The sequence below is a fragment of the Podarcis pityusensis genome (assembly GCF_964106645.2).
Source record: "Podarcis pityusensis genome assembly, chromosome: 9".
NCBI classification, from domain to species: domain Eukaryota; kingdom Metazoa; phylum Chordata; class Lepidosauria; order Squamata; family Lacertidae; genus Podarcis; species Podarcis pityusensis.
Genome location: NC_138034.1, coordinates 12,844,748 through 12,869,727, shown reverse-complemented (window position 1 = coordinate 12,869,727; position 24,980 = coordinate 12,844,748). Strand labels below are relative to the sequence as shown.

Below are 24,980 nucleotides of genomic sequence, written 5' to 3'. Positions count from 1 at the left end.
TAATTAAAGTATTAGATGATTCATTAGTTATTGAAATAATGGATGGTTTGTCAAAACTATTTGCTAATTTCTGTTCTTAATTTTCGTAATTGTAAATAATGCTTATATTTACTAAGAGGTGTTATAATTTACAGGTGTTATATATTCGTTTTGCATTCTGATAAATTTATAAATAACCATGAATGCAGTTTTCCTGTCCACTGAATTGGTTTGGTATTCATGGTTATTAATTAATTTATCATAATAAACCATATAGTGCATATGGTGTCAATATTTTATTAAGTTAAATACTATATGTTATCTACTGGCAACACTGGGCAGTGGATGCAGAAGGAATAATCAAATCATAGAATTGTAGAGTTGGAAGAGTCCCAAGGTTCATCTAGTCCAACCCCCTGCAATGCAGGAATTTCAACTAACGTATCCATGGCAGGTGGCCATTCAATCTCTGCTTAAAAACTTCCAATGAAAGAGAGTCCACTACCTTCTGAGGCAGTCCATTTCCCTGTCAAACAGCTCTTACTGGCAGAAAGTTCTTCCTAATCTTTAGTAGGAATCTCCTCTCTTGTAACTTGAATCCATTGGTTTGGGTCCTAGCCTCCAGAGCAGGAGAAAAAAAGCTTGCTCCATCTTCATAGAATTCATAGAATCATAGAGTTGGAAGAGACCACAAGGGCCATCGAGTCCAACCCCCTGCCAAGCAGGAAACACCATCAGAGCACTCCTGACATATGGTTGTCAAGCCTCTGCTTAAAGACCTCCAAAGAAGGAGACTCCACCACACTCCTTGGCAGCAAATTCCACTGTCGAACAGCTCTTACTGTCAGCTCTTACTGTCAGCTCTTCCATGTCCTTTAGATATTTGAAGATGGATACCATATCTCCTCTCAGTCTCCTCTTTCCCAGGCTTAACATACCCAACTCCCTCAATCATTCCTCATAATCCTAGAACAGAATAACTCCAGGCATGGTCTGACCAAGGCAGAACAGAGTGGTTCTATTGCTTCCCTTGAATGGGACACTATACTACCACTGATGCAATCTAGAAGAACATTAGCTTTTTTCTTTTCTGCTGTTGACTCATGTTAAGCTGGTGGTCTACTAAGACCCCTGGGTTCTTTTCACACATATTACTGGAAAGCCAGGTGTCATCCATCTTATATTTGTGCAGCTCGTTCTTCTTGCCTAAGCACAGAACCTGACATTTTCCCTATTGAAATACATTATTTTTTTTTTAGTTTGGGCCCAGCTCTCCTATTTTTTAAGGTCAACCTGAGACCAAATTCGGTCTTCAACATCATTGACTATCCCTTCCAGTTTGGTGTCAACTTCAAATTTGATGAGCATCCCCTCAATAGCTTCATCCAAGTCATTTATAAAGATGTTCAATAACAACGGACCCAGGACAGAACCCTGTGGCACCCCACTTGTCACTTTTTTCCAGGATAATGAGGAACTGTTAGTGAGAAGAAGAAGAGTTTGGATTTGATATCCTGCTTTATCACTACCCGAAGGAGTCTCAAAGCGGCTAACATTCTCCTTTCCCTTCCTCCCCCACAACAAACACTCTGTGAGGTAAGTGGGGCTGAGGGACTTCAGAGAAGTGTGACTAGCCCAAGGTCACCCAGCAGCTGCATGTGGAGGAGCGGAGACACGAACCCGGTTCCCCAGATTACGAGACTACCACTCTTAACCACTACACCACACTGGCTCTCTTGGGGGTCAGCCTGTCGACCTTCTCCCTTCAACTGTCAGCTACTCATGTATATTCCTCCCCTTTCTTACATATCAGCTGATCTGTAAGCTCCTTGTGCAGCCACACTGGTTTCTTTAGATGTCTCCCACTTTTCCTTCCTGTTGCAATTGTCTGCATTTGTGTCTTCAATATTTCACCTTTTAAAAGCTCCCATCCATCTTGGACTCCCTTGTCTTGGAGTATTTCTGACCATGGAACTTCACCCAGAGGAGCATACTAGAACTATGTTATATCCCATGTCCTGGAGAAAATTGGCCCCTCTGGTATGATTCATGGAGAATTTCATGCAACCAGGTCAGGAAAAGCAGCTGCATGGATTTCTAAAGAAGTTTCAAGAATTTTAATATGTACATCGCCTTCCTTTGCCATCATCGTTGTACCTTGCTCTGAATGCTTGCCGAAAACACTTCCAAGCAATGTGAACTATGTCGCCAACACTGGTAATGTTGAAACTTTATATAAAACAGAGTCAGAGGCTGTGCATTCTAACAATGAGGGTCTATGCTAGCATCATATGAAAGCTGGGAAAAGAAGCGTAGAGAATCAGATAGATATCAAGGGAACCAAGCAACCAATGTAAAATGGTACAATGGAATAAAGCACCCATACACTTTAAATAACTTCTTTTGCTCTCCACAGAGTGTGTCATGAGCACTTGGATTCTAAAGAGAGCTCAGCATGGCAGAGAATATGTCTGGCAATCATCAGCATATTGGATATCTATATTTTCATCTTTTCTCCCACATCTGACATTTGACTACCCGTACCACAAGGAAAATCATTTCCAAACATTAAGAGTGTGTGACTTTGAAACAGGGCGAGTATAATCACTGGAAGACTATTTTAGTTCAAGCAGATTCTGAAGAGTCCTCGAGTCCGGGATTCTGAAGAGTTGCTGGCATTTTGAAAGCTTTGATAAGAGATTCTTATCTTTCAAATCTTTTCTTTTTATACAGCGCTTGCAGAACCAGAAAATTGTAGGCCAAAGAGATGGCACCTTGCATTATTTCTAACAGCTACCACAGATGGAGATGACCACCATACTTAGGGTCCTTTCACACATGATTGCTGCGATATGAGGAGTGCAAACCTGGAGCTTCCCTGTCACACCACTGTAAGTAATTCTTCAAAGCCTAGAATCATGTGGGTCTTTCCACCCAATCATTGTCTGGTATTGAGAAAGTGACACAGTTGGCTATTTGTTCGTTTGTTTCATAAATAGGAAGGACTTGCATGATTAGCCTTAGTAACAGTCCTCAACTATTACTCTTCTTTTTCTTCTTTTCTTCTTTGGCGGTCACTCATAGTCAAGTTAGATTGTCTTCCATAAACACGGTTTTGAGTCCCTAGGTGACTGTGGAGGACAATTCTGGATCCACACCTCCTTCCACAGTGGGGATATTGGTTTCCAGGTGGGAGTTGATCATGGTGAGGGTTTGCCAAGTGTGCCTTCCTCTTAGCACGTTTCTCCCTTTCGTCCTGAGTTTGAGTGTCTTCAAAGTCCATGACACCTTTGGTAAAGGCTGTTCTCGAACTGGAGCACTCACAGGCCAGTGTTTCCCAGTTTTCAGTGTTCATACTGCTTATTTTTTTACATTTCCCTTGAGAGCGTCTTTAAACCTCTTTTGTTGACCACCGACATTATGCTTCCCATTTTTAACTTCGGAATAGAGTAGTTGCTTTGGACGATGGTAATCAGGCATCTGCACAACATGACCAGTCCAACGAAGCTGATGTTGAAGAATCATTGCTTCAACACTGGTGATCTTTGCTTCTTTTAGTACACTGGCATTAGTAACCGTCCTCAGCTATTACTAAGAAGGGCTCTGTTGTAACCCTAATCATCACATGGATGTGTAGCATTGTGGAGTGATAATTATGCCTGCACAGTCATGGTTTGACTACACCACAGCAGTAAATTATGCAAGCTGCCACTGCAAGTAATAGAGTGCTGGCAACTGAACTTTCTATATCAGGACAAGGTCCATCTAATCTAGCGTTTTCATGCAAATAGTCTGGGTATCCTCAAGCAAGCGAAGAATACAACTGCCTTCCCCTGCTGCTTGTCCCCAAAGTCCAGTACTGAGAGGTATACTGCATTTAGCACTTGCGGCTGAAAGGATAAGACATCTCCTCCACGAATCTATCACTGTCCTTTCTAAACTCACTGAAGATGATGGCTATAGCTACATATTGTGGTTCTGAATTGCATGAGTAAAATACCCCGTGGTCCTCAGAAGGAGGACAGAATGTATATTTAATAAATAAAGTAAGTTCATGCATTGTGTCCAAAAGTACTTATTTCAGTGGTGGCATAGGCTGGGGTCAGGTTTTCCTCTTTTGGCTTGAATATATGATCTACAAAAATGTATCACTGTATAGCAACACTGACTTCAACTTTCCTTGTTTTGTCTCAAGCACAACACTTGTAATTTTTTTATAGCACTTAAGAGTGTTTTGCATTTTGCATACATACATACATACATGATCTCAGTCAATAAGGATGGCTCAGTATTATTATGCCCATATTGCAGATTGGGTGGATAAGTTGACTTAAACTAAACACTAGTAACTCTGTTAAGGCTATCGACTGACTTAATGGCAAAAGTGGGACTTGAATCCACAACATACCAATTTATAGCAGTTCCTTAACTTGTACCATGATAGTTACATTCTATATTTTCAGTTTCAAAATGTATCTAAAATGGAAAACAAAAGCACTATTTAAGCAAGCTCTGTGTACCCAGGATCTCTGCAGTTAGAATGAACAATCACCTATTAAGAAGGAGCAGCTGGGGAAATTAAGATTTATAGAAAGAGATTCAGCAGTGGTTTCAAATAAGAGAAAAGGTAGGAAGACAGCCATTGATAATGTATCTGAAGTTTCCTCTCCAGTACATTTATTGCCTTAATTTAAAAATGAGTTTAGTGCTAATGAAGTTTGGAAGAAAAACAAGTTCCAGATAACAGAGAAGACCTTGGTCCTCAAAGGGTAAAAGGCCTTGAAGACCACACAGGATCCAGCCCTCTGCCAAAGCAAAGAATTAGATTTTGTGTGTAGCTTTTGACTGCAAAGTATGCTAAAAAACAGCCTTCCCATCTTTTCTGCCTTGTGCTTGTTAAATACTAAAGGAAGTGGCAATTCTATACATGTTTGGGTTGCATATGTGTGTGTGTTTCTATCTCTACCAGCAAAACAAAATAAAACCAAGCCTACATTCAACTAGAGTCACAACAATAGATTATAAGAATATACTTGCCCTATGTGGCTGTAGAAACATACCCTCCAACTTTTCTCTGATGAAAACAGGGATGTCTTAAGGAAAAGTGAGATATTCTGGGATCGAATCAGAAATTGTGACAGCTTCTGTCAATCTAGGACTGTCCCTGGGGAATAGGGACAGTGGGTCAGTGCCATTTCTCATGTTGCTTGGTATAGCCAGTTTTTTCCTGGAAAAAATGTTAAGGGGTACTCTAAACACAAGAAAATCACCACTTTATAGTTCAAATTGGGAAAAATAAATGCAGTAAGTGGACAAAAGTACAAAGATTCACAAAATGTTTAGGGGTATTGATCCCCCTCATCCCCCCAGGGGAAAAAGCACTGGGTATATCTGAATGGTTTGGATATGCTTAACGAAAGATAAAACAACTTCCTTATAACTTAAAAACCAAAAAAACAAAAGAACACTTTATACTACCCAGCTGCTTACACTTCCTGGAAAGCCCTTGGGAAGACATAAGGATTTAACTTGGGTGTGTTTAGGAGAGGATTAGACAAATTCATGGCTCAATGGCTATCTCTGGTGTCTATGTCATACATTCAGGGTTGGAGACAGTATGCCTTTGGGTGGTAGTTGCTGTGTATCACAAGTGAGCAGAGTGTTGTTACACTCAAATCCAGTTTTTGGACTAGATGGGCCTTTGGAACATTCTTTCATATGTGGTGGACCTGCAAAGGGGTAAAAGAGTATTGGGAAATGATCCATAATGAATTGAAAAAAAATCTTTAAAAGTACTTTTCCAAAGAAACCAGAGTCCTTTCTGTTGGGGATGATTCAGACAGAAATTCCCAGGTGTCAAAAAAGGTTATTTATGTATGCCACTACTGCAGCCCATGTTTTGTTAGCCCAAAAAAAAGGAAAACGAGCAAGGTCCCAACTAAAGAAGAATGGCAACTTAAACTGATGGAATATGCGCAGTTTGCGGACCTAACATATAGAATAAGAGAACAAGAAGAACATACATTTAAAGAAGATTGGAAAACTTTTATTGAATATATGAGGGGAAACTGTGTACACTTGAAAACATTGGCAGCATTAAGATAAATTCAACAGTGTAAATAAGTTTTGATGGATGTAATAATGGAATACTGAATGGTTTAATTTATGTAAAATATGCAGGGATTTATGATATGCAAAATGAACCATGGAAAGAGAAGAAGGGAAGTCATTGACATTTTAAGGTTGTTTCTAAATTGTAAAACAGATATAGATATAGAGATAGATAGAAGATAGAAGATAGATAGATAGATGATAAGATAGATGATAGATAGATAGATAGATAGATAGATAGATAGATAGATAGATAGATATAGATAGATAGATGGTGGATGGATGATAGATGATAGATAGATAGATAGATAGATAGATAGATAGATAGATAGATGATTGATAGATATAGATATAGACACACAAAACACACACACGCGAGAGAGAGAGGGGGGGGGCTTTGGTCTGATCCAGCAGGTTGTGCCTCAAGGCCCCCCAAACCCACTCCCCAGAATGAAGACAAGATGACGCAGTAATTAAGGTTAATGTTGGTGGGTGTAATTTAGGCCACAACTTTATTGATTACAGAATGTGAGTGGTATTGGCTTAGGCATTGGCAAACAAGACTATATCTGACTTCTGGCCTGCTTTGCAGGAAGACTGGTAAGGGTAAACCCCAAAGGGGGAGCCCTGCCAACGTGAACTGACTCGAGCATTCCCAGGGTTCCCTGAGGTCGTGACATGGCCCTAGCCCCTCCACAGGCTTCGGACAAGATCCAGACCCCCAGATTCCCTTAACGGAATACCCTAGAGCACAGAGGGGCAGGTGATGGCTGCACCTCCCCTCCCCCACACACCGCTATTCCAATGCCTAACCGCCAAACCTTACAAAGTTGTGACGATTGCTGAGAGGTAGGGGAAAACCAAGTGGCCAATCTGCCAATTGGAAAGATTCCTACCTGGCCCCCATTTCAAAACAGGCGACCTAACAAAGTCCAAAGCAAGGCCAATAGCGAAACCTGGAAAAGGAGGTGGAACGGCAGGAGAACCGTTGGGCAAGGCAAAAGGGAATGAAATGGCGTCGTACCAGGGTTTAAATTGTCCTGGCCACACCCCCGAGCCTCCTGATTGGGTGCTTGGTGCTGTGACATGGCCGGGACACCGGGCCATGATGCGGGACTTTGTCCCGCCCACGCCAAGGTGGGAGGAAGTATGCCAGACCACAACACGCCCCCACTGTGAGGCGGAAGTGACTTCTTCTTAGGCTTTTAATGTCCTCCCTTTAGGCAATCTAGGAAGTGTGGACATACCAGTCTATGTGCATAAGATTCTCTCAGCAGCTTTCAATGTGTGGACCTCCTTTGCAGGATCAGTGTGTGATGGGGGTTTAAGTTTTCTTAACTGCAATGTGTGTGATGCACACTGCAATTCTGAACATATTTACTTCAAAGCAAGTCCTACTGTATTCAGAGGGAATAATTCCTCGCTTAAGTGTGCATAAAATCTGCCGTATTCTTAAGCAGAAGCTCATTTCTCTGACTGCCCTTACTTGTAGCTAAAAATGTTTGACTTTGGCTAGATAATGTTCATATTAGCCAACATTCTTGAGACATTTGCTGCCATTCCTGCTTTACTGAATTGTTTCTTAATTTGTTTAATTGAATTTTAATGTGTTTTTTATGCGTGTAGGATTCACTGTTGCTGGGTTTAAAAAATAGTCTTTAAACACCACCACGAGTGCTTCTTAGAGGGGAAAAAAGCAGTTAATGTGGTTTAAATTAAAGGGTGTAATAAAACAAAAATTAAGTACTTTTTAGTTCCATTGGTTCCAGTGGGAGAGTTGTAACGTGTGCTTCACACTCGCATTGAAATTGATAGAAGTTTAAGGTGCTTATTTGTCCCAAAATAAATAATATAATTGAAACAAATAGGAAAGTTATTCTGAAGTTCAAAGGGGAAGCAAACTCCATTGGCTGGCGGCTAGGATGATGTGATCTTCCTCTTGCTGTTTGTTCTTGATTTGAAAGCATTACAAGTCTTGGCCAGCTGAGTGGTCCCTGAGCCAGAATATTGTTCCCCAATCCTGTAGCCACAGGGCAATTTGTAGCATCCATCATATAGACAAACACACTCCTCTTTGAATCATGGACCCTTAGCGAATACAGCTTTGGTCCTAAGTTAACAAAATGAAGTTGTGTTAACCTAACCTGAGAGAAAGAACATTTAGCACATTTCCTTTTAAATGAAATTATGATTTTTTTTAATCATTTGCAATTTTGGTCTCAATTTTTGCATGAGCGCACCATAACTGACCTTTCACAAATGCCAGCAATAATATTTAATATTAATATGCTCCACAGCCATTTTTCAACACTCTAATATTGTTTAATATATAAAAAAAAATCGTGATATTTGTACTCAAAATGTCACTGCATACTGCATGAACAGTGATCATGCTGATTTTGTTCTCATCTTAACTTGGGCATCCAATGTCTTATAATACCAGATGGCTTAAGAAAAGGAGATGGTAAAGAAAACATAATTTTCCTTGCAAATTCAATGAGGGAAATTGGTATTTTTGTTATTATGACTATACCAGGTGAAAAAGATCCAGCATTGTAGAAATGCTGAAGAGAAAGTTGTAGGAGGATGACTAAAAGGAATCATAATTTGTACTTCAAAGGGGGCGGGGGGGGGCACAAGTACATGTGTGGACATAAGAGACATATAATTTCAATATTCACTCAGAAAGAATCACATCTGATTCAGTCACACGAAGTCCAGATAGATTGATTGATTGATAGTAAGATAGATTCACTATGCCAGACATTCACACTGTTTCCCTGGCTGCTGCTACCCTTCACCATGATTTTTCTTCTTTGAATTCACTGTTTCCAGTCTCTGTGGTCATTTAAATCTTATCTACGGTGACTGGCGTGACCTTGTATTTCAGTTCTGTGATGTAATCACAGGAGATGCAACATTGTGATATCATTGGCTAAACCAAGCGGGTTGCCAGAGCCAATAGGATTAATTGGCAGTAGGGGTGACAATAGGGCCAAGAACAGTGAGGGCAAAGAGGAAGAAGAAGCATGGTTTTAAGAAGAAAATCATTGAAACGACACAAATATGTTGGCAACAAATGCTAAACATTGACAAATAGGCACCTTTTGAAAGTGAAATGAGGTTATCCTCATTGGAGTTCAATAGCTGGTGAAGAAACCAACCAACAAACTGTACACAAAGTTATTGAGTTAGAGTTTCCACCAGAGAGAAATCCCAAGGGATGTCTTGGGATTTTTACTTGAGCAATATAGACAATGAATTGAGAGGGAAGTAAAGTGGGGAGACCCCCCCCCCAATAGAAAGAATGCTGCTTTAAACAGATACAAAGAAATTATATCCAGGCAGAAGAGAACCCCTGACAATCTCTTCTAGAGATAAATATGTCATAACTTCCAGGAAATATAGAGAAAAAATGAACATAACAAGCATTGTGAAACAGAGATAGGAGCAAAGTTATACCTTGCCCTGGAGATAGTCAAAAAACACATTGGGATTAGAATTTCTATACCTGTTGAGAGTTAATCTACCAAGATATATCTGTAACCTACAAGCTGTCAAGCAAAGGGAGGACTCTGTCCTGAGATCCATAGGATTGCAATTGTAGAAGAAAGGGTTGAAGCAAAGATGCATTGGCGCAAAATGTGCTAATATCCCCTTGCCCAACCTGAAGCTTAAATATGTTTTGGGGTCTCGCTAATTCTAAGCAAAAAGGAGGCATAGATGCTGACATGGAAAGCTGAACAAAGTTTCTTTGAAAAAAGCAGTTTGCCCTGGTGCTTACATGAGATATAGTTGGAGTGAAGAAGACAAACTCTGCATTTTGTAAGAAAGGTCTTATCTTCCTGGTTCTCATATCTCAATTTTTAGCCCCCAAGCAAGCATAGTTTGCTTGAAGCTAGAGTTCCTCTTTAAGGAAACTCATAACCAGGTATTTCCTGGCAACTAGAAAATTTGTTGATATGGTCAGCTGAAGGCAGGAAGTCTATTGCTTTTTCCATGTCACAAACAAGCGAGGGGCTATACAAAATAATTGTTTACCGGGGGGGGGGGTGTATTTCAAAAATTGCAAGCAAATGGCCAGGCAAAAGTTCAAAAGTATACCTCCTTAAAGTTGATGCTCTAATCCTTCTCCTAATGGTCTTCCTACAGAAGCCTGTCTGGTCTCCATATTGCTGACTTTTTCTTTTCTCCTAAACCTTTAAAGGTCATGGATTAAGTTCTTATAGTACATTTGGCCATTCTAATCCAGGTATTTGATTGGTGTTCTTTGGTTCTCTCCTGTATAGTATTTTTGTTGTGTTGGTTTTGTATTTGCATTCTTAGGCTGGCTGCCTCCTACATTTTTATTTTTATTTTTAACAGTATGGCTTTATTTTTATGTTTATATTGTCTTTTTATTTGTATGCTTAGTGAATTTATTTTATGAGATGCCTCATATATATCATCAAGACCAGGAGTAAATAAATAAATAAATGCAGAAATTGTGCCTTTTCTCATTTCCCCTCCATCCCTAACATGTGTGAGGGTGTTTCTGTTCAATACAGTCAGGAAGGAGCTGATGTTGTGGCTTTCTACCACTCCCTGGTTTCTGCTTAACATCACTCACGTTTGATGATTACTTAGTCTGTCATCTTTTGAGAAGGGAGAAAAACTTCTCAGATTGAATGAGCCAACCCTTTTTCCTATTCACTGACCTGGGAAAAATAAAAATAAACCACAATATGAAATCTACAGTGCTTTCTTTCTCCCCTCCACCCCATCACCCCACCTTAGCGACAGACTCTGAGAGAGAGAACTTAACAAATTAGTAAAGCATAACCTTCCTCTTTGGGGGATATGTTAGCTTCCTTTAATCAAACTGTGCTTTTCTAACTTGACAGATTTAAACAAAAACTTCTAATACTTTTGGCACAAGCTGAAGCTAAAGTATATTTGGTCTTTTATTCCCTGCCATATCCCTAGGCTTCTTCTTAAGAATGATATTACATTGACTTTCCCATTTCTGTTCCTTTTTTTCATTAGCTTCTACAGTGTAGCTGTTTTCTGGGAATATGGTCACTTTCAGGGTGCCTGTTAACTGAGCATTCATTCTAATTTGTTTGCATGAAGTTTGTGCTTGTGTGTGTGTGTGTGTGTGTGTGTTAGACAACGCCAGCTATTCATTGGTCACTAATTCTGATTTGTTTGTGGGGAGATTATCTGACATTGTGTCAAGGCAGTCTCTCAATTTCCAGTGCGCAATCCTTAGTGCAAAAAAGTCCCATTTTAGAGAGAATGAAGTTTTCTTGCATAAGACCATCAAATCAACTTAATTGAACTACCTGAATTTGCTCTTATGTGATTGAATCACACCCCAAAATAGCAACAGTATGGAAGCACCAGTTTTCAGATTCTACCTACTCTACCCTTTTCCTACTTAACAGCAGAGTGGATTCCTCCTCATCTTAATTTATCATTATTTATTGTCAGAATTCCTTCTAATAGCAAAGTCAGATGCCTGAGTGACCAGTCGTTCCATGTAGATGTTAAATGGCCACAACTATCCATATGGAACAACTATTCATTGTTTCCTTTACTACCTCTAATATAACAATGAAAAGAGCAACATAGTATAAAAAGTCAAATTTGCTTCTCATGAAACTTAATATATGGTTGTGTTTATCAGTAATATTCAGAAACAGCATGAGGCACTATCTTTACTGACTCCCCAAAATGTCAACAAGTATGAGAGAGAGAAGGAGGGAGGAGAAGATTTACTATTAACTCTAATGTATTAGTGTGGAGGAATCTACTGGAGAAGTAAGTCGGGGTTGCTAATTAAAACTTTATTCCACACAGAAGTTTAAAAGTGGAATTTGCCATTCAGCCTTTCATGTTATTTCCTGACAGTTGGCAGATAACTTCAGAGGCTAGGTTGCACTGTCAAAATAATTTATATATATTAAATGTCAACACAACTCAGGAGGAAGATAAAAATTTGCTTCCAGTGTGACATTTATATGCCGGCTCTTGATTCAGATATGCAGAGGTAGCGAGACATGTTAGCTAAAAGTAGTCACACTGCACATTTCTAAACATGATGTCCCATTTATGTTCAAAATGATGTGGACCTGAATCAATTAGGAGAAACAAGTGAGTTCCGAGAAGTATTTTTTAAAGAGCTGGTGGAGTTGCTTAGTAACCTGATGCTGTATTTCATTTCCCAAAAGGGCTGTAAAGCTGTCAGCACTAGTAATGGAGGAGCTCCTAGCGATGAATCAATTCTCATGTGTTTTGTCAAAGAACATGGGCAATATCAAATTACAGAGCTCACTTCCAGGCGTTGCACAGATGCACCGAGTAATATATGCAACAGGACAATGAGCTTGTGCTCTTTGCCACTGAATGATACGTTTGTATCCTAGGGTAGGTTACATTTAGTTGCCACATAGCCAAAGATTTCCCGAGCAACACTTTCCATAGAAGTGAATTCCACCTATTTCTCAGATTGGTGTTAGTCAAAATCTCCTTTGTTCTGCATTGACAGAAATCTACCATAGTAAACCATGCAAACAAGCTTTTCATGTCTGATGCCTCTGGTGGGTCCCTAAAACAACCCCCTATTTCTGACACATAGCTGTGTTGTTGTTACAACATTGGACAAGCGTTTATTTATTATTCATAAATTAAATCTTGGACTTGTGCTGAAGTAATGACAGAGTTGGATTTACGTGATCACTTTTTCTGTCTTAAGAGTGAGCTGTGAGACGGGGATCCATGAGTATGTTTTCAAGCAATTCTGATACCTTCATGTCAGATATCACATTGTGATGGCATTGGTAAAATCATATGGGGTCATCACAGCAGATTGGATTAAACATCAATGAGGGCCAAAGAGTCAGAGACAAAAAGAAAAACTGTGCCAGGAAGAACAGCAAAGAAGGGACATAAATAAATATGTCTGCAATGAGACTTAAATATCAAACAATATCTAGATAGCAAGCAACACCTGCAACCTTTACACCAGGCAGGCAATTCACCCAGTGATCTGCATGTTCATCACATCCAACTATCTATGTTCCTAATTATCACATCACCCACTACCAGATACATATCCTCATCATGCCCCTCTTCCTCAGAGTGTCAACCTCCTGTTGTAAACAAAAATCTGCCCTTTTCCCTTATGGGGTATCCAAGAGCCCATATAGAGTCCTTACATAGGTTCCCTATTGGTAGGAGAGAATAGCAGAGGCCAACCAGAGAATATTGAGAAGCAAAGCAGCTAGTAAGCTTGATCTTTATTGATCTGTTGCAACAGGGTGCTCCCCTCACCTTCAGGAGAGGAGGAGGAACCTAGAAAAATGGTGTGCAAGGCCTTATAAAGACTTTTGAAATTGCCACCCTGTAGATCAAGACCACCCCCAGAAACATCATACATACATCACAGAAGGGGTGTAACCTAAGACCACCCCTCAGATACATCATACCTACATCACAAAAAAGGCAGTCTTAAAACAGAAATGTGAATGTTGTTTTTCTCCTGTCGTCGTTTATCTCCTGTCTGGCAGGTTACTTGATTGGATTGCCTGGGTAGCCTGGCCAGTCTTTTGTAATGATAAATACTTAGTTCCTTGGCCAGGTCACAGGCTCACACCCTATTCAAACACAGACATACCCTTAAGACAGGATTTGTGAAGAAAAAGACAATGGGGAGGCTTTTCCATTTTCTTTTGACCTTGCAGAGAAAACATTTGGTCAGTTTGGGAATCAAAATGGTTCCAGGTCGGTCTTCCTGTGCTGATCTATGTATGTGCTTGGTTGGTACACTCATGAACATTTAACATATATCTAAGACCTCAAAATTCCTATCACACTCCTTTCCCCAAACCCTCCTTCTCCATTACAGCAGGGGAGCTATCAACCTGGGAGTGGGACACAGCTACAAGTTCCCCAACAGCTTCATTTGCTTCTTCCAGATTTTCCAAGTCTACCACTTGGGTCTCCTGGGAACAAACTTTTCCCCAGAGAGTTAGGAGCTCTTTCCACTGAGGACATACCTGCCTGACCAGTAAGGAAACCAATTCTAGCTTTCTACCTGCATAATTGTTCTTTGCAATATTCGAGGAGAAGAGCAGAGTGGTTTACCATGCCCTCTGTGCCCTATCTGCCCAACTCACTCAGCTGTTTAATTTGACTTGACACTTTGTCAGCAGGGGCTCATAAGACTAGCTCCCTTCCACGAGTTCCTCTAAATTTATATGCCTGGCTAGTTCATCCCAGCTTTGGCAGCCAATTGGGTCAAGGAGTGTGTTTCTCAAATTGCTGGGAGTAGGGAATTGAAAAGAGGAATTAAATCACAACTGTTAAGCCCCTAGGGGATGTGGAATTAACAATGGGTGTTGATAAACTGGAGTTTAATAAACAATGGCTAGTGAGTCAACCGTAGGGTTGCCATATTTCAAAAAGTGAAAATCCAGACACAAAACTTGTAGAGCTTTTATTTTTATTTTGCCAAAGTTGTTGACATGAGTTGCCATATGTCTGGATTTTCCCAGACATTTCTCGGTTTTCTGCCTGGACACTGTTTCCTGGCTATGTCCAGGAAATTCCAGACATATGGAACCCTTGCTGGGAATTAAGTCCTTGAGGGAAGAGGCTTCCATCCTGAGAGTCATATTTAAAAACATTCAGTAATAACAGTAATAAAAAACTATCTAAATTTTACTTGATTTTTTTTTCTGACTACATCATTACCTTTAAAAGTATCACTTTCCATGTAATTTTATGCTGTGTCTTGCACTCTAGCTTTGATAAACCAAACCAGGTTATTTTTAAGATGATTTAAACTTATCTGAAAGCCAAAGCTTTAAGCTGACTCTCCACCTCCCGATCAAACCACCTAGCCTTTTTAATTAAGAAAAACTGAAGATTACCCTAAGCTATTTTTTTAAAGGCTAAATCTATCTTTTTAAAAATCTAAGATGACTCTCCCACTGGTTAGATCTGTATTATATAGAACTACATATGTTTGTGAGGTTTTCCTTCTCATCCTTTCTCCAAAAAATGGAGTTTAGTGTAGCTTACTGTGGTGTTTTTAGCTTACTGTAGCTTCCTTGCTAGGGTATAGCTGAAAACTGAATTTTTACAGGCTTTCTACTCCTAGAATTTATCTATATAGCTATATGCTATTGTAGGGTTTAGCTTTTAGCACAGAGCGACTTTAGTCCAGTGTGAGGTAATTAGTGTGAACTGTCGCTTAATTATTAAATAAATAGCTGTCCCTTTCATCACTTGGCTGTTTAATTTGCTGTGATGTGTTGTTGTTTATCAGCTGAGAGCAGAGCCACTTTGTTAGAGACACTTAGTTACCTGGTTCCCCTAATGTTGCTCTTCTACATCTCCCATCATCTCTGACCATAGGCTGAGGATTATGGGAAGTAGAGACCAACACTGTCTAGAAGGCCACAGGTTCCTCACCATTTCCCCCAGGGACATCTATGGGCATGTCAAAGGCTGGCAGTGGGATCAGTTGTAGGTTCCCCATAGGACACTTATTTGCTGACCATGTATGCCTAGCTTTGATAACAACCTGCTTTATAGTCTGATGTTGTGTGCTCTATATTGTAATTGGCATTGCTGAGTTTTTACCTGAAATTCAAAGTGAATTTGAGAGTTCCTTTTCAAGGGAAGCATTTGAGGAATTTGAAAAGAAGGCTCAGGACTGGTAACAATTTTCCAGAGAGTTCCATTAATCACCTAGATTTCCAAAGTAATCGTCATATTTTGTTTAAAGCAAAATCTGAAGCAGTTTTGAGGGATCTGGGAAGCCAAATGGACTTATGATGTGAACAAGAAAGAAAGAAAGAAAGAAAGAAAGAAAGAAAGAAAGAAAGAAAGAAATTCAGGTGGCTTGTGCACATACCTAATTCCCCTAAAAATTATTTTCCAAGCAATATAAATGACCCACTTCTTCCCAAGTGTCAGGGCCTCAGCTCCGTTGTGATAATTATCTTTAGGTTTATCTTCATATGGGTTTTCGTGCCATGAACCATTCCTTACTTCTTGATCTTCGCTACAAACACAGCTGTTCTGGCACTCTTCAATAGTTTTGTACTTATTTGTCTAAACACTCATCTGGTGTTCCTTTTGGCAGTGTTACTTTGCTTCATCTTTCCCTCTTTCCTTTGGTTCCCTCCCCTCCTTCTCCTCCCTGCCTGGTTCTGATCTCGCTTTCCTTCTATTTTTCCCTTTATGGTTTTTTTCCCTGGGAGCTGTTATCAAGGCTCACAGCTTCCATAGATTCTATGCTGATGATCCTCAGATGTATTTCCCTGATCTCTTGTCCTCTGTTCAGATTTGTATGTCTAACAGTCTGTCTAAAAATTTCCTCTGGATGTCTGAGGCATCTTAAACTTAATATGTCAAAAAATCGAATTTCTTATTTCCCCCCTAAACCTACTCTTTTCCCACATTTTGGTCTCCATTGGCAACACTATTATCTTTCCTGTCACTCAGACACATAGCCTCAGACTCAGTCCTCCCCCCACCCTTCCCCACATTCTTCACTTTTCTTTGCTTCTGAGATTCAGTCTGTTGCTAAGCTTTGTAGGGCTTTTAATGCTCAGTTTCCTTTCTGCTGCCGGAAATCTAATCTGCCTTCTCATATTGTCTATTTGATTACTGAAATCTACTTTGAAACCTCCTTGATCACCTCTCAATTTCCAATGTTCATTAGACTACCTACATTTGAACTTTTACAGAGCCAAAAGGGGATGAGTATCTGTTAACTGAAAGGGCATGTCTTTTCTCTCTCTTTTTGAAATAATTTTTATTTGATTTTACAAATATAAAATTATAACAATACAATCACACACATCAACAGTTAACAGATTCCTTCAAATCTCTGGACTTCCCACCTTCTCCTCCATGGGTCCTTTTATTAAACCTTTTCTACTGCATCTTTTTCAATAATCCACATTTTATATATCTCCAATATCTCCCTATTGCTTGCTACATTACAAATGTTACTGCAATCCTGCTAGTGTTTTCATCCGCTTACTGCAGTCTCCAAGATAAGTTATAATTTTTCCTCACTCTTTGTTAAAGTTTTGGTCTTTTTGGTTCCTGAGCTTTCTGGTCAGTTTTGCCATTTCAGCATAGTCCATCAGTTTAATTTGGAGAGCTGAGAAACAACAACTCTATGGGAAAAGAGGTGGGAAGTTGATAAAAATAAGAGAAAAATGAAATTGTTTTGACTGTATATGCTAAAAATGTTTAAACTTAATAAGGGTGGCGGATACCGTTTTGGCCTGAATATAAGCTTTACTTTTTTCCCAGATTCCAACCGTGCAACTTAAATTGGCAACCTTACAAAAAATGCCTTTTATGATATTGCTGTTGAAACATACATATGGTAAAACGGAACGGGTGTGAGTGCCTGTGGGATTTTAAGGGAGCGGCTTATATTTGGGTATTGTCTTTTTTTCTGTTCTCCCCTTGAATTTTAAAGGTGTGGTTTATATTCGGGTGTGGCTTATATTCAGGCCAATACGATACATTTCATTCTATATATATAATCTCCAGTTAGTTAGGATCACATTTCTAGGAAATGTTTTGGTTTTTTTTCCCCCAGGAAGAAGATCTAGGCTTACAGTATATGTTCATTTAAAGAAATTCATACAGCTAGTTGCCACTTTTAGTGATATCAACAAAATTAAACATCTGCTATCTAGCATGGTTAAACTTGTAATGTTGAACATAGCTATGTTGGCTGTGAAAGTTTCCCAACTCAGAGGAGTCTATGAGATGAGCCTTACAGCCTGAGATATGTGCCACATCTGCATGTTTTATCTATTATACATATGTTATTGTCTTTGCTTGGTTGCTGAAATTTGGTTGGTAGTTTGGGTTTTGTTTTTGTTTTTTTTTCTTTTGCTATAAACTGTTTGGTTGATCAATGAACTTTTGAGGATGGAAAATAAAAAATAGCACCTTCAACCAGCTGGGGGAAAGTAAGAAATGGTGAAGGCTCAGTAGGAAGTTTGAGCCAATCAACAACAATACTTCCATGCCAAAAAATTAAAACCGATTAAAAAAAAAATCACAATCAATATTTGGAGCAAGGCTGACTCACTTGCTCACGAGGATATCAACATTGTCAATGCAATTTTACACCACCTGAAACTTGAAATTAAATATTCTGAGTGTCTGGAAGTTGCAAGTTCCACTTCCACTCTCACTTGTGGTTTTTATTGGTCAAGCCTCAAGGCAACCAGCAGTGACAGTCTAGTCAAAGTGAAAACCCTATACCTGCCTACTAAACAGGTTTGTACATCCAAAACATGTCCCTTGCAGGTTGAGGGAGATGCCACGGTCTTCACTCCAGAGCTTCAAGTAGTCTCAGATCAGCAGTTCTTTGCACTCAGCCCAAGGACTAGCCATCACCCCTCAAAGCAAGGTTTGCTGTGTGAGAATCCCACCAATCCTCATCTTGTAAGAAAATTCCCTTCATGTATGGCTATCTTGTTGCATGTAGGAAGCCAGCCATAATTTTATTATTTGTTTCTGTTCTGTGATTTAGAAAAGTAAGAGTAAGAACATTCCTCCAGGTGTTCTTCAACTACAACTCCTGCCATCCCTGGTCATGCTTGCTAAGGGTGATGAGAAATGAACTACTACAAGATCTGAAAAGTATTATGTTAGGTACCCCTGGTATAGATCAAGGTAACTTCTGATATGTGCACATACGTTAGCAGATGAGGTAACCAAATTAAACTGGAGTTACTATGAAAAACTGAAAAATGAACAACTCTGGAAGGGAATATCTATCACCTATGGTTTGACAAGTAACACTGTATAGAGAATTTTCATTTTCAAGACTTGGTGGGGGGACAGTTGTGGGGGAACAGACATGTACAATTGGGCACACTGTAATAGGCAAATTAAATCATCATCTCTCTCCAGTACTATGAAATTCCCCTCATTCCACAAAAGGCTAATTGAGAAAAGGAGGACAAATGGTTTCTCTGCCAAGCATAATCTATTCTTAATCTCAATTTCTTTACAGAAATCTTTTATAGCTGTTTCCATAAGGTAACAGACTCTCCGAGAGGGAGAATGGAACAAACTATTAATTGTAATAATTTTATCTGTATCAGTGCAAAAACTGCCAAAATACAATGTATGCCTTTGCAGTTTTGACAACTTTATTCTTTCTTTACTGTTTGCTTTATAATATCTGCTCAAACTATATAGTTAAAAGCAATGTGCCTCAACTGCTTATTCATGTGAAACATACCCAGGTCTGAATCAGCTAAAACGATTGGTGTTCTCCCAAGAAAGATAATTCCATAACTGAACACCTAAGCACATATTTACTATGTGCCATTCATTACTGACCTTTCTAACCCAACTTCCATTTAGCTCCTCCCTTCACTGAACTGTTGCCATTCCAATAGTATATTTTAAGAACAATTGTGTAAAATTATGAGGTCACTGACTTTCCTCTTTCTCCTTTTGTGTTGTTATAAGACTGCAGACCTACAGCCCTGGAGCATCTCATTCTTTATTCTTTGTACAGCACCTAGAAATTTTTTTTGAATGGTATTATGGCTGGGGAAACCGAGCCAGATGGGGGGGTATTATTATTATTCATCTTCATCTTCATCTTCATCTTCATCTTCATCACAACAACAGTCACCACATAGTCTAGACTTGGGACTGGAGAACCTAAGTGACTGGATCACAGCACTAAACTTCTTGCTTATTTGACATGGACTCAGTATATTTCTTTTACATCTATATTCCCTCTGCCTCAAAACAGACCACAGTTTGATAGGGTCATGCAGGGGTGATGGTTTAACACAGGTCCTGGGGTTTGAAAGTTTGGGGTAGAACTTCAGCTTCCTTTCTTCAGAATCAAACTGATCACAAAGCCCCCTCCAGCTTTTTCCCAACTTCTCTCCAATATAGATATATTTGTCCCAGTGATTTAAAAGATAGTGTTAAAATATACTACGACCAAATACATCCTTCCAAAGTTTTTCTTGGTTTCTCACTGATTTCTCAGTTTTTATTTCATGTCAGTATATGCACACGTCCCCTTCATGGATCACTGCCTTGCCGTGGCGAAGGGGCTTGAATAACTCAGAGAAGTTATGAACTATGCCGAGCAGGGCACCCAAGATGAACAGGTCATAGTGGAGAGTTTTGACCAAACGTGATCCACCTGGAGGAGGAACCGGCAAGCCACTCCAGTATCCCTGCCAAAAAAACTCCATGGACAAAGACAACAGGCACATAAAAGTTATGACGCTGGAAGATGAGCCCCTCAGGTCGGAAGGTGTCCAACATGCTACTGGGGAAGAGCGGAGGACAAGGACAAGTAGATCCAGAGCTGATGAAGCGGCTGGGCCAAAGCCGAAAGGACGCTCAGTTGAGGATATGCATGGAAGCGAAAGAAAGTCCAATGCTGTAAAGAAAAATATTGCATAGGAACCTGGAATGTAAGAACCATGAACCTGGGTAAGTTGGATATAGTCAAAAATGAGATGGCAAGAATAAATATTGACATCCTGGGCATCAGTGAACTAAAATGGACGGGAATGAGCGAATTCAGTTCGGATGACTATCATATCTACTACTGTGGGCAAGAATCCCGTAAAAGAAATGGAGTGGCCCTCATAGTCAACAAAAGAGTGGCGAAAGCTGAACTGGGATGCAATCTCAAAAACGATAGAATGATCTCGATACGAATCCAAGGCAGACCTTTTAACATCACAGTAATCCAAGTTTATGCACCAGCTACTGGTGCTGAAGAAACTGAAATTGACCAATTCTATGAAGACAAGACCTTATAGAAATGACACCAAAGAAGGATGTTCTTCTCATTATAGGGGACTGGAATGCTAAAGTAGGGAGTCAAGAGATAAAAGGAACAACTGGCAAGTTTGGCCTTGGAGATCAAAACAAAGCAGGGCAAAGGCTAATAGAGTTCTGTCAAGAGAACAAGATGGTCATCACAAACACGCTTTCCCAACAACACAAGAGAGGACTCTACACATGGACATCACCAGATGGGCAACATCGAAATCAGATTGATTATATTCTCTGCAGCCAAAGATGGAAAAGCTCTATACAGTCAGCAAAAACAAGACCTGGAGCTGACTGTGGCTCAGATCATCAGCTTCTTATAGCAAAATTCAAGCTTAAACTGAAGAAAGTAGGAAAAACCACTGGGTCAGAAAGATACAATCTAAACCAGATCCCTTATGAATACACAGTGGAAGTGAGGAACAGGTTTAAGGATTTAGATTTGCTGGACAGAGTGCCTGAAGAACTATGGGTGGAGGCTCGCAACATTATACAGGAGGCAGCAACTAAAACCATCCCAATGACAAGGAAATGCAAGAAAGCAAAGTGGCTGTCCAACGAGGCCTTACAAATAGCGGAGGAGAGAAGGCAAGCAAAATGCGAGGGAGATAGTGAAAGATACAGGAAATTGAATGCAGATTTCCAAAGAATAGCAAGGAGAGACAAGAAGGCCTTCTTAAACGAGCAATGCAAAGAAATAGAGGAAAACAACAGAATGCGAAGAACCAGAGATCTGTTCAAGAAAATCGGAAATATGAAAGGAACATTTCGTACAAAGATTACCATAATAAAGGACAAAAGTGGTAAGGACCTAACAGAAGCAGAAGACATCAAGAAGAGGTGGCAAGAATACACAGAGGAATTATACCAGAAAGATATGGATGTCTCGTACACCCCAGGTAGTGTGGTTGCTGACCTTGAGCCAGACATCCTGGAGAGTGAAGTCAAATGGGCCTTAGAAAGCACTGCAAATAACAAGGCCAGTGGAAGTGATGGTATTCCAGCTGAACTATTTAAAATTTTAAAAGATGATGCTCTTAAGGTGCTACACTCAATATGCCAGCAAGTTTGGAAAACTCAGCAGTGGCCAGAGGATTGGAAAAGATCAATCTACATCCCAATCCCAAAGAAGGGCAGTGCCAAAGAATGCTCCAACTACCACACAATTTCACTCATTTCACACGCTAGCAAGGTTATGCTTAAAATTCTACAAGGAAGGCTCAAGCAGTATGTGAACCGAGAACTCCCAGAAGTGCAAGCTGGATTTAGAAGAGGCAGAGGAACCAGACACCAAATTGCAAACATGCGCTGGATTATGGAGAAAGCTAGAGAGTTCCAGAAAGACATTTACTTCTGCTTCATTGACTATGCAAAAGCCTTTGACTGTGTCGACCGCAGCAAACTATGGCACGTTCTTAAAGTAATGGGAGTGCCTGATCACCTCATCTGTCTCCTGAGAAATCTCTATTTGGGACAAGAAGCTACACTTAGAACTTGATATGGAACAACTGATTGGTTCAAAATTGGGAATGGAGTACGACAAGGCTGTATATTGTCTCCCTGCTTATTTAACTTATATGCAAAATTCATCATGCCAAAGGCTGGGCTGGATGAATCCGAAGCCGGAATTAAGATTGCCGGAAGAAATATCAACAACCTCAGATATGCAGATGACACAACCTTGATGGCAGAAAGTGAGGAGGAATTAAAGAACCTTTTATTGAGGGTGAAAGAGGAGAGTGCAAAATAGAGTGCTCACCATCAAAAAAACGAAGATCATGGCCACTGGTCCCATCATCTCCTGGCAAATAGAAGGGGAAGAAATGGAGGCAGTAAGAGATTTTACTTTCTTGGGCTCCATGATCACTGCAGATGGTGACAGCAGTCACGAAATTAAAAGACGCCCGCTTCTTGGGAGAAAAGCAATGACAAACCTAGACAGCATCTTAGAAAGTAGAGACATCACCTTGCCAACAAAGGTCCGTATAGTAAAAGCTATGGTTTTCCCAGTAGTGATGTATAGAAGTGAGAGCTGGACCATAAAGAAGGCTGATCACCGAAGAACTGATGCTTTTGAATTATGGTGCTGGAGGAGACTCTTGAGAGTCCCATGGACTGCAAGAAGATCAAACCTCTCCATTCTGAAGGAGATCAGCCCTGGGTGCTCACTGGAAGGACAGATCGTGAAGCTGAGGCTCCAATACTTTGGCCACCTCATGAGAAGAGAAGACTCCCTGGAAAAGACCCTGATGTTGGGAAAGATGGAGGGCACAAGGAGAAGGGGACGACAGAGGATGAGATGGTTGGATGGTGTTCTTGAAGCTACCAACATGAGTTTGATCAAACTGCGGGAGGCAGTGGAGGACAGAAGTGCCTGGCGTGCTCTGGTCCATGGGGTCACGAAGAGTCGGACACGACTAAACGACTAAACAACAAAATATGCACACGTGCATATGTAGTTGAGGCCTAAAGGAGATTATGATTTGATAGAAATAAAGACCTCTCTCTCAGAAAGAAAATAGATTCAGGAACACTGATTCCATTAGTTTCTGCAGATCACAAGTTTTAAAAACTTCTATCATTTATCAAGGGACACGGGTGGCGCTGTGGGTTAAACCACAGAGCCTAGGACTTGCCGATCAGAAGGTCAGCGATTCGAATCCCCGCGATGGGGTGAGTTCCCGTTGCTCAGTCCCTGCTCCTGCCAACCTAGCAGTTCAAAAGCACATCAAAGTGCAAGTAGATAAATAGGTACCGCTCCGGTGGGAAGGTAAACGGCGTTTCCGTGCGCTGCTCTGGTTTGCCAGAAGCGGCTTAGTCATGCTGGCCACATGACCTGGAAGCTGTACGCCAGTTCCCTCTGTCAATAAAGCGAGATGAGCGCCGCAACCCCAGAGTCGGTCACAACTGGACCTAATAGTCAGGGGTCCCTTTACCTTTTTAACATATATTCAAGGAAGGGAATCCAGTGGTGTAGCATGGGGGGCACATGGGCAGTTGCCCCTGGCCCAAAATTGTTAGGGGGCACAAAATTTCAACACCAGGTGTTGCCTCAATGCAGCTGTGCACTTCTGTCTCTGGGCTCCTCTGAAAATAGCCTCTCTATGTGAAGCAGGAAGTGACCTCTTCAGACAATGGAACAACCCTTCCTTTCTTATCTCTGCAGCTACAATGATGGCAGATGTCACCACGCAGTTGAATGTCCATGCGTACTCCATTCATTTCCTACCCCCCCTCCATGCAGCCCCAGGCACTGGCAACCCACCCTATGCCACAGAGGGAATCTCCTGAGTTTGAGAGCTTCATGGACAAAAGAGTGCCACAAACAAAGGATTGTCTCAAACATATAAAAATTTTCAATGAGGTAACACAACAGAGTAAGCTGAAGTTGTTCTAGTAATGAAATGTCTTGGTTTACATATGCATTCAGTTTCCAGTGTGTCTAGATCATGGGGAAGTAAGTAACTTAATGATACCCTAGTGGGTTAGTCAAGTTCTTTGCATATGTAATTATAGCAAAGGGAAATTCAATATACTGGAGATGCAAAAATTCTGCACACTGTATATGTTACAGCATCTAACGCTCGTTATTTTTACTCTAAAATTTTAATGCTGTGGTTAACAAAGTAAGAGTCAGGAGACTGTAGAGTAGGAATAGAGATGTATGAGACTGTGCTGTAAATTAAATCTCTGTCAGCTATATTCACTAAAGGCATGCATAGAAGCCCATTAAAGAGGAACAGCCTTTTCAGTATTAACTTCTTTTTTGTAAAGCTGTTGTATGTTACATATAATTTACTGTTATAATATAGAATATATATTTTTATGTGTTGAATACCCGCAGCACTGCATTTGCAGTTGCTGTGAGAAGCGAAAGAACCAATATTAAAAATGTAGCAGTCATTTAATAGGCAAGTAATTTATTTCTGATTGTAAGGTACCTGTAAAGGCTCCCTGAAAATCATGGGAATGCAAGCCTCAATCAATGTACCCATTACAGAGTTATGGGTTGCTATAATCTATCTTAATTGCTCCTT

General features: G+C 40.2%; 1 protein-coding gene across 1 annotated transcript in view; it reads right to left on the bottom strand.

Moving 5' to 3' along the window:
- Positions 1 to 8,072: 8,072 nt before the first annotated feature.
- LOC308484930 (uncharacterized protein) overlaps positions 8,073 to 24,980 on the bottom strand; it is a 183,609-nt gene continuing 166,701 nt past the window's right edge. The window contains exons 6-7 of the transcript XR_013990175.1: positions 10,700 to 10,787; positions 8,073 to 8,200 (exon numbers count right to left, since the gene is read on the bottom strand). The gene's annotated coding sequence lies outside the window, so the exon portion shown is untranslated. The remainder of the gene's footprint in view (positions 8,201 to 10,699; positions 10,788 to 24,980) is intronic.